At 25.0% G+C, this 14,655-nt stretch overlaps 1 non-coding gene across 1 annotated transcript; it reads right to left on the bottom strand.

Moving 5' to 3' along the window:
* Positions 1–14,244: 14,244 nt before the first annotated feature.
* TRNAQ-UUG (transfer RNA glutamine (anticodon UUG)) lies at positions 14,245–14,316 on the bottom strand. The gene has a single exon. It is a non-coding gene; the product is annotated as a tRNA-Gln (tRNA).
* Positions 14,317–14,655: the final 339 nt, after the last annotated feature.

Here is a 14,655-nt window from a genome sequence, read left to right as displayed (position 1 = left end):
TTATCTCTCTCTCTATTATTTTATTTTAAGAATATTAGCATAAGTTTAAGAATGGTTTAAAATAGGAAAACTAATTAACTACTTGAATTTTGTTTGCCTTTAATTAGGTTTTAGAAATAATCTTTTATAAACTATCATAAATTAGTCTCGTGGTAAAAAGAGACCATTTCAATTAATAACAAAAAAAATCATGAATTCAATTCATGGTAGTCGTCTATCTAGAAATTAATTTTCTCTCACTTCTTTGGCACTCAAATGTTGTAGTATCGCGAATTATCAGTTGAGATTAACTGAGTTCACAAACGTTCACACATATCTAAAAGAGAAAATAAATAATTTTCTATAAATCATAAAAATAGGAATTAGGCAATCGGATTGTATAGAGCCACAGACCAAAATGTTGGTCAATTATAACTCTCTTTTATGTTTTTTTTTTCTTCTGCCATGGGATAGCTACCTATTCTTTTCCCACTTTTTTTTGTCCCTTCCTTTGCCTTACCCTACTCTATGTTTCAATAGTTACATATTCGGTTTATTTCTATATACATATATATATATATATATTGCAAAAGAGGAAAACAATCAATTTTAAAGAAAATTCTTTTTATTGCAAAAAAAATTAGACTAAACAATTAGAAAAACAAACCACATACAAATGTTGAGATATTGTCCACTTCAAGCATAAACCTCCATAACTTTGTTGGTCACTGTTGGGGATAATTGTCCTAATTAACCTACAAATTTGACATAAGATGCCATAAAAAAATAATAAAAAATAAATAAAAGAAGATAAAACCTCAAACTAAATAATGACGTTTCTTTTTTGACATATAACATTTCACATATGTGAAATCATTTTGTAATTTTGTTGTTTGGGTAAAACAAAGAAACAACAGTATTTTGTCTCATGTATAATTATCGTTACATGCAAAATACAAGTTAATATCTCAATTGAGTCTTGCAAATAAAAGAGAGAAAAAGAACTTTACAACCAACAAAAAGTTAAACAAACAAAAAGTAAGTGCACTTTTTCAAATTGCAAAAAACATTAGATGAACCCTTACTTAAAAACTTATAATAATTGACACCTCAATATAGACTTCTCAACTCCAAACTATTATACAACTTTGAATGTTAAACATTGATTTTCTAACTTCACATAGATATTAATTATAGATCTTAGAACTCACTTTACGACCCGCCATATCCAAATGGTGAAAATAATGGAAAATCACCCACCATATAGTATGTAATGTAAAAAGAAAAAAGAAAACATGAAATTTACTGTTGGTAGAATCCCACACCCTAGAAAAAACAGCTAGCAACTTTTATATGTCCAATAAGAGCAAAATTTCTAGAGGTTAGAAATGAATGATTTTGACATATTTGTCTCTCTTAAGGCTGTGGTTCCTTTCATTTTTTTCCTATTGATTCCAACTTTTTTTTTTTTTTGGGGGGGGGGGGGGGGGGGGGGTGTGGAGTAAGTTGAGATTCCCTCTGCAAAAGTTGGAAGGGAAAAGAAAAATAACAATCATTCTCAAATAGAAGCTTTCAACACAGAGCCCCACCCTCTGATTTTCTCTTCACTTCTCACCTCTCTTCTCTTCTCAACTTTAATGTGACTCATTTTGTTTCTGTTTGCTGTCACATTCTTCAAGTTTTAATTTGGGTTTTTCTCCCTCTTTTTAATTTCTAATTTAGTCTCTAGATTTTTAGATTTTTACTGGGTTCGAAACTTTTGTTTGTCGTCTAATAAGTTCGTGGCATGTTTAATTATTTTTAAAGAAAAAGATTAGATTTGTAAATCCATCGAATGTACTTTTTGAAGTTTATATCTAAAGTGATTTTAAATTTTAAATTTTATGTCTAGAACACAAATGATAATTTTATAGAAATGTTGAACATGTCATATAATTGAAATTTAGAAATTTATTGGAGAAGTTTGGGGACCAAGTAAATACACATGCACAGTCGTTGAAAGTTCACCTCTAGAGTTGTGATTTGATATTTTACTTTTATTTATTTATTTATTTTCTTTGGAAAGGGAACTTGGCCTATTGATGCTACATTGACTAGAAAGAACCTTGTATATATATATATGAGAATGATATATATATGTACTATATGGACTTTTCAAAAATGGTCCTTTTCCATCGCCATCTATGTCTTTCCTTTTTATTCTTTATCTTTTAACCCTAATTTTTCTTTTTTCTTTTTCCTTTTTGAAAACAATAATCCTTATGGCTGTTTGTTTGTTTGATGGGAATATAGATAAATAATTAAATATGTTAATGTTGGGAGAAAAAGGTATAAAATAGAAAATAGAGAGAGAGAGAGAGAGGTGACAAAATGCAGAGAAGTTAAGAGTCAGTTTGATTCTTAAAACAAATGAAAGGGACACAACATTGCCCATGAAAGTCTCAACTTCCCCCACCCACTTTGCTTATTATCAAAGCAAATGTCTCTTCTTTTTTTCCTTCCTTTTTTTGTTTTTTTGGGTATATACATAGTGAGGGTCAGGAGTCTCAATCAACTTTGGACAACAAATGTGTAATGGTTGATGTTAACACAACATTTTTGTATCAAAAGTGTGGGACAAGTTTTGGTTTTGGTGTGTTGTTACGAATTTTTTCAGATTAATTAGAAGAATAATGTTGTTTAAGAAATGTTTGAACTTGAAAAACCATACTCAGAAAAAATATGTTTGTCCGTGATTAAAAAAAAAAGAACGAGGCTTTTTAAATATAGAAAAATGGATCATAAATTATAGCAAAATTTTCTACATTTCAGACAGATACTAGCAATCTTATCATAGCGTTTATTAGTGATAGAAATTGATACAAGTCTATAGATAATATAAACCAATAGAAGCTTATCATTTATAAAAGATTACGTTGATTAAACTAAGTTTCATGTTGGATATAGTCATAGAAATACACTAATGTACTAGATCTTGTTAGACATAGTATTTCAAAAAAGTATACAAACCTTAATCACTAAAACCTTAGAATTATAATATGTCTGTATAATTTGTTCATTGGAATCCACTATTTATATCAAACTTGAAATTTATTTGGAACACTAATCTACTTCATATGACATTTGTTGCGAACAATTACTTTAAATGGTACAACAATCTCAATCTCAAACGAAACCTAAGTAACATAAAATTAATATACTACCTAATTGTAAACGATAGTTCGTTCCTTTTGTATATTAAAATGCCTTAGGAAGAAATAGAATACTTGAAAAGCCAATTTGTAATTTTGAATAATTTCAAGGAATAAATTAAAATAACATAATCAAATTATGATGCATGCAAACTTATAAACAATAATCTCATTTTAATGTAACTCGTTAGAATTAAAATTACAAAAAAAAATTGATAATAACAATAGTAAAAGTATTATAAGTGTGGATTTTGATTTGGACCTCTCTTGATGGGTCAATACATTTCATTAGCTAATGGGCTCAAATGCATCATGTGCACTTCACGTGCCCTCTTTGAGATTTAAAAAAAAAAAAAAAAGGCTATAGAGATTAAACAAATGATATAATTTTTCCTAATAAATTTGACTATTAATTGACTAAGAAACCCAATGTTAAATTTTTTAAAAGGAAATGATCTGTTTTATTAATTTTATATTCACTTCTAGTAGTTTTACCTCCCTCTTCCTTTCTTTTACAATAAGTTATTGTGTCGGTGACTACTAATATATATCCTATTTGATTTTCAATTTTGTAACGTTTGTGTTTAACTCCGTGGTTTGGGAAACAAATTAGGAAATACAGTAGTAATTCTATCAACATAACTTGTTTCCGCTTTTTCCTCTTCTTCTATCGAGATGGTTTAGAACTATTTGGAAATTGAAAATGACGTTACTGTGTCGTAGATAAATTTGACACCGTTTTTCCCATAAAAGTGAAAGATACTCCATAACAACTATAATGATAATAAGACATGTTGGAAAATGCTTAAGTAATAATGGAAATAATTTATGTACTAAAAATAAATTCTCCATCTTTTACGGTTTTTCCACTTTTTCAAAAGTGCAACATTATTCACGATTGATAAAGTTCATATCTTTTTTGAAAAGATTAAAGAAAAATATATGATATTTTAACTAATAAATTTTAGTATTTTAAATCTCATTTAAATTTGGTACATAAACATTAAAGAAAAAAATAGCCATTGTATGTGTATGTGAATACCATAAAAAGTTCTCTTTTTCAATTAGTATATATAAATAGAATTTTAAAAAATAAAAAAATTTGGGAACTATTTTGAGATAGAAAATGAATTTTTGCTTAAAAAGGTTGAATATTGAGATGGACCCCACCTTTAGGGTTATACTATCCTCCCCAAAGCCCCCACTGAATTAATGTGGTCTCATCTGACCTCCACCTAACCTCAAATTCACCTCTCCAATTTTCAATTTAACTTTATTTATATATATATATATTAATTTTGAATAGGTTAAAATTGATCTCCTAACTTAAATTACTATAATGTTTATATTATCAATTTCGACGTTAAAAGTTTCGTTTTTTTTACTCTACATATTAAATTCAATGTCCTAAGGAAACTTTGTATTTGATATTTTTCTAAGGAAAAAGTAATAAGGATGAAATTTTAAGGTATGTTTAGTTTTCTTTCTAAGTACGATAAATTACATTGGCGAAAGCTATTCGAATCTTTCAAAATTAGGATGAAAGACAGTGTCAATTGACGCTTAGTTAAGTTCATTTTGGCATTTTATGATGTGTTTAGAATACATTTTCAAATGTTTAACTTAAAAAAATATACAACTTTGAAAATAATTGGAGTATTTGACAACCATTCAAAATAATTTTTGTTGTATAAGTAAATATTTTTTTTCAAACCGATTCAAACGAACTCTTAATTTACGTTTTTAATTGAAAGATAAATACGACGACTATAATAAAATAGATATGATATCAATGTTTATCAAACTAACATGAATCGCTCAAATAAAAATTTGGGCTTCTTAGATAAATATATCTAAAAAGAATTAGAATTTATTTAATGGGATCTCTTATCTAGATTTTTAGAATATTTTATTGAAAATCTTATCTAATAGATTTGAAGTACTATTAGGGATGTTGACATATGAAATTAAATATTATATGAATGTTATTATGACATTTGGGCTTAAAATACATGTGGACTTTCCATTAAAAAAAACTAATGAAAAGATAACACACATGGAAAGTTGGAAACATCCTAGAAACTTCTTGAGAGGGACTTTTGCCAAAATTATAACATTTTTTTGTCTCTCTATTATTTTGATGAATAGCCCTTTTCAATTTCACCAAAAAAAAAAAAGAAAAAAAGATGCTAAAGTTTAAATTATATTCATATACTTTTTAAAAAAAAACTAAAATGGGACATGTGAAAAAAATAAATAAAAGTTAAATAAATTTTAAATTTAATATGTTGTTCGGATATTTTTAAATATAGTAAAATAGACTAAAATATTTACTATGAGCTTCTAACATTGTTTAATAGAAGCATATCAGTGTCTATCAATGTTTATTATTAATAGATTTTGAAATTTTGTTATATTTTGTAAATAGTTTGTCAAATTTTTTAGTTTTAATAATTTCTTTATATTGTTTTGTATATAATATATATGTAAATTACTTTAAAAGATAAAACAGCAAAATATCACTATCTATTTATGAGATACTATGATAGACCAAGATAAATTTCTACGAACAAACACGTATACTTGAAAATAGACTGTAAAATATATTTAATTATTTGAAATGAGAAGTTGAAATAGAAAAATGTTGCTTTGTCAAATGTTGTTAAAGTGGTCTTTAATACTTTATAGTCAAATGGCAATAGGCATAATATGATTGTTTTTCTTTTGTATGAAGATGTCACACTCTTGTAGAAATGTACATAAGAACCATTGTTTAATTAAGTCTAACATATGCTAACAAGAAACCTTTTTTTCTTTTTCAAAAAAATAGCATAACTTAATTGACATAATTAACGTATATACTTTTTCTCTAACATATTGATTTCAAATCTCTCACATTCCATATTGTTAAATTCAAAGGTTTTATCATTTTATTTGAATGAAAAAAAAATATTATCTAAAGATTAATTGGATCATCACAAATATGATTAATATGCAACCGTCTTTTTTAAGAATAAAATAAGGTCTACTAATATCTAAGAAAGTAATTGTGTGGTATAAACAAATAAAGGGTATGATACTACCAATATAGTACTAAAAGATTTTTACTTAGAAATACCGTCTATGAACAAACGTGAACCTTTCTTTCTTTCTTTTCCTCTTTTCTTTAACGTAATGAACGCGTTCAACAAACAACTTAACCAAACTAGCATTCTCAAGCCACTTCAGCAAGCATGAAGAAAAAGAATACAATCCGAAAAAGCATCTTTTCAAATAAAAAAACAATACCCATGAAAGGATGTTAAAATTCCAATAAAATGAGTTGTTTTGTTCTCCTCTCTAGAAGAAACGTGACAAAATATCGTAATATTAATCCGTTTTGTATTGAGAAAGATAGGTGTGGACCTAGCAGTATTGAGTGACATATTGCAAAGAACAATAGCTTACAAAGATGTTGATAAGATAGTTTTTGACGAGTGCCAAAATCTTCCCTTTTTGTTCATCATATTTACTTTACATTTTTCTTTTAAGAAAATAAATATCAATTAGATAAAACTTTAATGGAAAAGTGTCTATAAAGTGTGAGCTTATATACATTTTCATACTTGATATTAGGAAAAGACTATGCAAAAGTATGATTCCATACATGGAAAATATAAAGTATTTTATTTTTCAAATTAAAATTATGAATAATGTTGGTAAAAATCTAAACTTTGTCATCAACAATATTAGTTATCCATTATAGGTCAAACGAGTTGTCCTCTAACATTAACTGAGATACGTAAATTAATCCAAACATTTACGGATATATAAAAGAAATAATTTTGTTAACTACTTGTGTAATTTGTTGTCAAATAAGAGGTTTGATGAATGATTTGTAATGCACTATTTATTTAGTCCCAATATTTTATTAATTACCAAATATAGAGAAATCATTTGATCTTTACATATTAGTCTTAAACACTATTAAGACTGTTTGATTAATGAAATATTAAAATCTAATTAGTCAATCTCTTTTCTTCATGGGCCCAACTTTGCCATCATTTAGGGTTTCCTTTTCCAAATTCTTCTCTCTCTCTCTTTTTTTTTTTTTTTTTTACATCATTTAAAAAACTATACTCATTAAAATGATGATTATGATAATAATAATTAATCATAATAATGTAATTAAAAAAAAAGTAACCTTTCTACTAATTGCTTCTAATTCAAGCTTAACTTGGAAAAAGGAATGAACATATTCTACATTTATATATATATATAATATCATAAAGTTCTTTTAAATATTTTTGTGGTTTTTTTAAAGTCTCTTCTCTTTTTTCTTTTTTTTAGTTTAAAGACATATTTAGTTATTTAATTCTTCGTTAAAATTTTCTATTACAATATCTTTTAGGATTTCAAATCTTCCAACACTTTTATATATGATTTTTGTTTCGAAAAAATTTTATTCTAAAACTATATTAACATGTTCGTGTTATCTATTCAATCATTTTATAAACGTATGTTGCATTTTATTTCATTAATAAAGATATGGACGAAAATAGAGATTTAAATATGAATAGAGATAGGTTTGAATCTCTCAATTTAATTGTGTTGCGTTAAACATTAGTAAATCATTGACACTATAATATATATATATATATACAATAATATTTTAAAAATCATGCAACGAAAATGTAAGTGATATTTTAATTATTACAATAGTTATATATATATATATATATATATATATATATATATATATATATATATATATATATATATATATATATATATATATAGTCGTAATTAAATTAAAGATTCTACGACTGTTTAATAAGAGGGACTTTCATTTTATTTTAGAATATTGTTAGAGTCGTTCGTCGTATTTGTTGACATTCATTATAATCTTGTCAATATTTCTTGACGTAAATGTATACTTTATATTGTAATGTTATATATATATATATATATATATATATATATATATATATATATATATATATATATATATATATATATATATATATATATATATATACACACGAGGTTTTTAAAATGAAACTAAAACAATAAAGTCATCGGATTTATGTTTAAAATGTACTAACATAAAACATACAACGTTTATATCGATAAAGAATCAAAATTGGAAATTACAAAAGAAATTTACAAAGGAATGAGTAAGAAATTTACAAATTGAAAAAAAATTATTTTAAGAAAAACAAAAGAGTTGAAAATCATGACCTTACCCTAAGTATGAAATATCCTTTTCATAAAGTCCTTTTGGTAAATTTCCAGTCTTAATTGAATTGACAAAATACTTCAAAATCTCTCACTGTCTTCATTAAATATTTGTAGTGTAAAAAACCCAACATTGACTTGAAACTTCAAGAAAAACTGACTTATTTATTTCTCCCCCTCTTATTCAAAATTAATACTTAAAATTGTGATACATATTTAAGTAGCAATCATTTTCTTTCTTCTTCTTCTTTTTTCTTTTTTTTTTCTTTTTTTGCTTTTGGGAATTTCTCGATAAATAGGAACCTAATTCTTCAAAAGAAAAAAAATTCAAATTAATTATGTAATAAATAATAATGTTCCTTATTTTCTTTTTATCTCTACTTTAAAGAAAATTCCAACCTCTTTCACAATTGTCCTAAGTCATTCAAAACAAATCAAAGAAGTATTTAACTTTTTTTTTTCCCCCAAATTTTATTAGAAAATTCATTTGGGCAAAATTAAGAACAAGAAAATTGTTATGGATATAAGAAAAATGAATCTATTTACAAAAAAATATAGTAAAAAAACTTAAATTTATTAAAAGAAATGTGATGGAATTCGCTGTTTTTGAAAATATGCAATAAAGAATTTAGTTATCGTAAAATTTCTTAATAAATTTTTGCCATAACTCTTATTTTACATTATCCACATTTTTATATACTATACTTAATATTGTTGTTTTTATTGTGTAATTTTAGTATTTGTAAAAAGTACACAAAAAAAAGAAAAATTTAAGAACCCTAAAACAGTTACTACAAAAATTATGGTTTCTGTCGATAGTTTTTTTTTTTAACAATACATAAACAAAAAACGTGAACAAAGATATGATGTGTCAACGTAATTTTCATTGCATAGACAAAGACCCAAATTCTTTGTAAGAAATAAGCTTAATTTTCAAATTTCGAAAATTAAATTGCAATCAAACGGAATCGGTTATTACACTACTAGAAGATATTTCACAACTATAGATTTTAATCACGTCCACATGTATACTCCAAAAGAAATTCAACACGTACCTAATGTCATTTTCAACATCATCATATGCACAAACATTGACTCAACATTTAAGGTATAAAAATCAATTATATGTGAATAATGTTATAATTGTAAATATATAGTATCAACAATTTATTTTGATCAATTGCTTGAACCGATAACGACAATCCTAATTATGTGTATAAATAAATGTTGAATTGTCAATCATTTCACACCTATCTAATTTCAATTTATATCCACATCAACTTCCATAACAATATCTATAAAAATAATTTCAAGTTCTTATTTATTTTTTTATTTTTTTATTTTCCACGATACGAAAAATTACGACGAATAACACAAATTAAAAATAAAAGTTTTTCAAAAGTAGAAAAAATTGATAAATATTTACGCTTCATACAACAAAATCACTAAAAGATCACAAAATTTGTTAATACTTAATTTTTCTATGAAGTATAAATATTTTATCAAATGTTCTAATTTTGAGAAATTTTTCCTTTAGAAAACAATACTAAAAATATAACGAAGATAAAATATTTGCAAAAATAGCAAATGTTGACCAGTCAACTGAAAATTATTTAAAAAAATATCAAGTTTGTCCTCAAATGACTATCACTATTAATTGATAACAACTTATAACAAGTTCCTCAAATTGAAAGATATCACTGATAACAACTATTAATTTCTATTATCACGTTCAAATTGGGAAAACCAGGAAGAAACACTTGTAATTATGGCAAATAGAAAATTATCACTAATAATAACTATCAACACGATACACAATAACCAACCAAAAATACAATTAGCGACGGTTTTTATTTTAAAAAATTAAAAAAAAAAATCCAAAATGATGAATACACACAAATTTTTTAGTCTTTTACTAATTTTTGTAGTATATAATATATTATACTATTTATGCAAGTGGTCCTCTAAATAAATATTCCAAATGTTCCAACACGACGTACTAAGACTAAGGTATAGTGGCAAAATCGAAAATTTTCCAAAAGTATGTTTAGAGTCGTAAATTTATAAATAAGTAATTTTTTTTTTTTTTCGAAAAGAGAAGATTAAAATAACCTCTTCAAAAAATAATAATAATAAAATTAAATAGGAAGATGTTTATTGTGATTGGCGGTGGAAAGGAAGTGCAGGGTAGTTAAAATAGACGCGCACACGTAGTAAAAATACAACTCCCATCATTCATTCATTCATTGATAGATAGAGAGAGAGAGAGAGAGAGAGAGAGAGAGAGAGATAAATAGGAAAATGGTCCGATAGGAATAGAAATAGGGAAGCGTTTAAAATGTCCATCGTCATGCGGAAATCGACACTTTCTTCACTTTGTGTGTTTTTTATCACGATATGATACGCGCCCTAGACGTTCTTCATGAGATGAGAAAATGGCTTACGTTTCTTACACGCTTCTTTGCCTGGGCCCCACTAAAGTCATTCTAAATACTGATTTTTCCTTTTTCTTTCTTTTTTCTCTTTTTTTCTTCTCCTTTTTTTTTTTTTTTATTATTATTATTAAGTGTAGTCCTCCCCGCGAGTACAGAATTCTTGGTACTCGCCTTGTTTTTTTTTGTCGTCTTACGTGTCCTTCCCACCTACCACAAACTGGGTTTGACTAACTAATTCGTTTAAGGGTAATTAGAATGGGTAGCAATTGTTAGAATAATTATTAACTATGTAACAACATTTTAAAAAAATTGCAAATATAGTAAAATCTATCGGTGATAGACTTCTATCGTTGATAGACTCCTATGGTTTATCAGTGATAGACCAACATTTACTACATAGTCTATCGGTAATAGACTCCTATCATTGATAGATTTTGACAAATTTTGCTATATTTGCAATTTTTTTAAAATGTTGCTATATACTTAATTATTTTGAATATAATTGCTACATTTGCAACTATCCCATAATTTAATTGTGAATTTTGATTTGTTTATTCCTTTTATATCTTTTTTTTTTTTTTATCGGATCTTTTGAAAAAACGGAGACGATGAAAAGAATAAAAAATTACACAAAAAAAGAAAAAATAGTTGATAAAAAAAAAGGACAAACTTGGAATATTTTTAAAAAATGGTCGACTTTACGAGTTTTTTCATTTTGTTACGAATCGTCGTAAATATTTTACTTGTTTATTATATTCATGAAATTTTCTCTTTTATATTTTTAGTTGAATTGGATTTATCTAAAGGAAAATAATTATGGATACTTATAATGGATAATAATCTTTAGAATAATTATTAAGGATGAAATAATGTTAAATAAAGTTTATCGATTATAGACTTTTATGGTTTATTAATGATATGTCAACATTTGCTACATGATCTATCAGTGATAAACTTTTATCGTTGATAGATTTTGACAGATTTTATTATGCTTGTATTTTTTAAAAAAATTTACTATATACTTAATTATTTTGAATATAATTGTTATGTTTGCATCTATCCCAAAAGTTATATTTGTTATAATGTTTCGTTCTTTTCCTATTTTTTTTAATGTAGTAATGGTAGATCATCTTTTATCCAAAGGTTGACTTTACATTGACCAAACTTAATTAATTGTTCGTTTAATTTTGAAAAACTTTATTTTATTAAAAGTAAGTTTAGATTCTTTTAAAAAATATATAAAAAAATTACAAACTATTTAGATTTTTTTATGAATTGTAAATATTATGTCAAATGTTCTATCTTTGACAATTTTTCATAAATTCTTATGAATATTTTTAGTTCTACTTTTTCTTATTTAATGTTAGGTTAATATTAATATGAGAATCAGCGGATTAACGAAAACTGAACATGGATTATTAAAACTAAACACTTACGTAAGGTTTAGGGTCAACATTGATTAAACTAAAAGTTTATGATCGAAATTCATACAATTCAGCAATAATACTAAAATCAAATTTGGCCGATATATATCTTATTCACATTTAGTGTGTTACATGTAGTCTATTCTACCATTATAATTTTCATGCATTATTAAGGGGTGTGTTCAATTTCTCAAAATAACAAAACAACAACAACAATAATAGAAATAATTGTGTCAGTATTGGCTCGACTTTCACGTTTATTTTCTAAATAAAGTTAGGTTAGATATATGACAATTTAATAAGAATCCAATTCCATAATAAATATTGATTCCTAACCTTTTAAATTTTTTCTTATAATATGAAACTTTATAAATCATAATGTTTTTGAAAAAGAATACATGATTGAGATATATAAAAAAGTTGAAAAAAGAAGGAAAAGAAAAGTAAAGAGAATCCCAAAATCACTCTATACTAAGAAATATTAAATTATGCCTAAAATACTCTACACACATTTTCTTTATTACATTGGTAGTTAAGCTCTCTTTTAATTTTTTTTTATATTACATATATATTTTTAAGAGAAATTTGTATAAATAGAAAAGAAAAACTATTTATACGAGAAAATTCGGTAGTTTTTACGTAACGGTAAATAAAAGAGTTTCAATTTCTTTTTTTTACATTTTTCACGCAAAAATAATTTTTTTAGTAGAGATATTTAAATGTTTAAAGATTATAAGACGTTTTATGTTGTGTATTTTATATGTTTAATTTTGACCAATAAATTTTTAAAATATTTGTTCGTAGCTAAACTTGAAAAAAATATATATATTGCAAGTTAAAAGAAACAAAAATAATAACTAAATGTTTTAATTTTAAAATTTATATATATTTAAATAATATATTTAAATGAATATGTGTCGAATTCTTTTTTGTTATATTTTATAAAAAAAATTAATTCATCCAGATTTTTCTAAATTTAGAGTATTAAAATTCGATTAATCTAACTTTTCATCTTTTTCTCAAATTTAATTGCAATTTTGAGATTAAAAAGATAAAAAGATTGAAAAAAAAAATTAAATGCTAAGGTATTATTCGGAGAAAATATTATCTAAAACTATAATAATTGATATAGTAAATAATATTTAAAAAATCTTCAATTAAGTAGAGTGAAACATTATTTAAAAATTCTCAATATTTGACATTCATACATACTTACTATCTCGTTATCAAACTAAAATAATCTACGTACCAAATATATATTATTATAACCTAAACTAGAGTAATATACGTTTTAAACATAAATTATTTTAATCAAACTATAATAATCATTATTTGCCGTAAATCATATTTGAGAAAAAGAAAAAGTAAGAAAAAGAACGAAAAAGGTAAAAATAAGTAGGTGTTGGGGAGCGGTGCTGAATACGGTGTCGTTGCGATAAGGGAGAGAGAAAATGTTGGGTTGCCACGTGTAAAAGGTATAGTGGTTTAATTTTGTTTATAAAAGGAAATAATTTTTGAAGTGTCAATTTTTGATTGGCTCTCATTTCAACAAAAGGTCCACGTTTGCATGACAACCATTCTATTCTACTCCAAAACCTTATCTTTCAGCACGTGACTCTCACCGTCCTCATTTCTTTTTTTATGTTTTTCTTTTTTATTTTAAAATTTGATCATTTATTAATTTAATTGTATATTTAGTTGAAGGTTCCATCCATTGATTTGACTCACCCCTTATTTATTTCCCCTTTTTTCTCTTCAAAATGTGAATTTAAAGATTAAAATATGTTTCAATGATTATTCTTTAGACTACAAAAGAAACAAAAGCACTCTTTTTGTAGTAAGTTTGAATGCATGAAAGCCTTGGTTTTAGTATTGAAATGACTTAGGCTTTTTATAAAATATTCTAACACATGGATAAAATTTATTTTAGAGTATAATATCTAACTCCCTTAATCAAATATAATGTCGATGATCAAACGAGCTAAAATATTGATTGATAGGTCCTACCGGGAGTCGAACCCAGGTTGTTGGATTCAAAGTCCAAAGTGCTAACCACTACACCATAGAACCAATTGATTTTTAAAATCTTATCGACCATATTTAATTTTTTTATTTAGTCGAAAATCATATTTAAATTAAGTTAAAATTTTATTTATATAAAGTTGGCATGAATCTTGTAAAGTTTAAATTTATTTCAATAATAAAATAGAAACAAAATATGTTTAATAAAATCTATATTTCAATTAGGAAAATGTCCCTAAGTCTATACATTAAATTAGTAATATTTGACCATTTCTAAAATAGAGGAAAAGATAAAAAGTAATTAATGATTTAGTATGAATATAGTTTTGTTATGACAACCATTTTAAATTATTTCATCCAAAGAACCCTTGAAATTGTATTAAAATA

Source organism: Cucumis melo, chromosome 5 (assembly GCF_025177605.1).
Source record: "Cucumis melo cultivar AY chromosome 5, USDA_Cmelo_AY_1.0, whole genome shotgun sequence".
Taxonomy (NCBI): Eukaryota; Viridiplantae; Streptophyta; class Magnoliopsida; order Cucurbitales; family Cucurbitaceae; genus Cucumis; species Cucumis melo.
The sequence above is the reverse complement of the archived record's forward strand: the minus strand, read 5'-3'. Positions and strand labels throughout refer to the sequence as shown.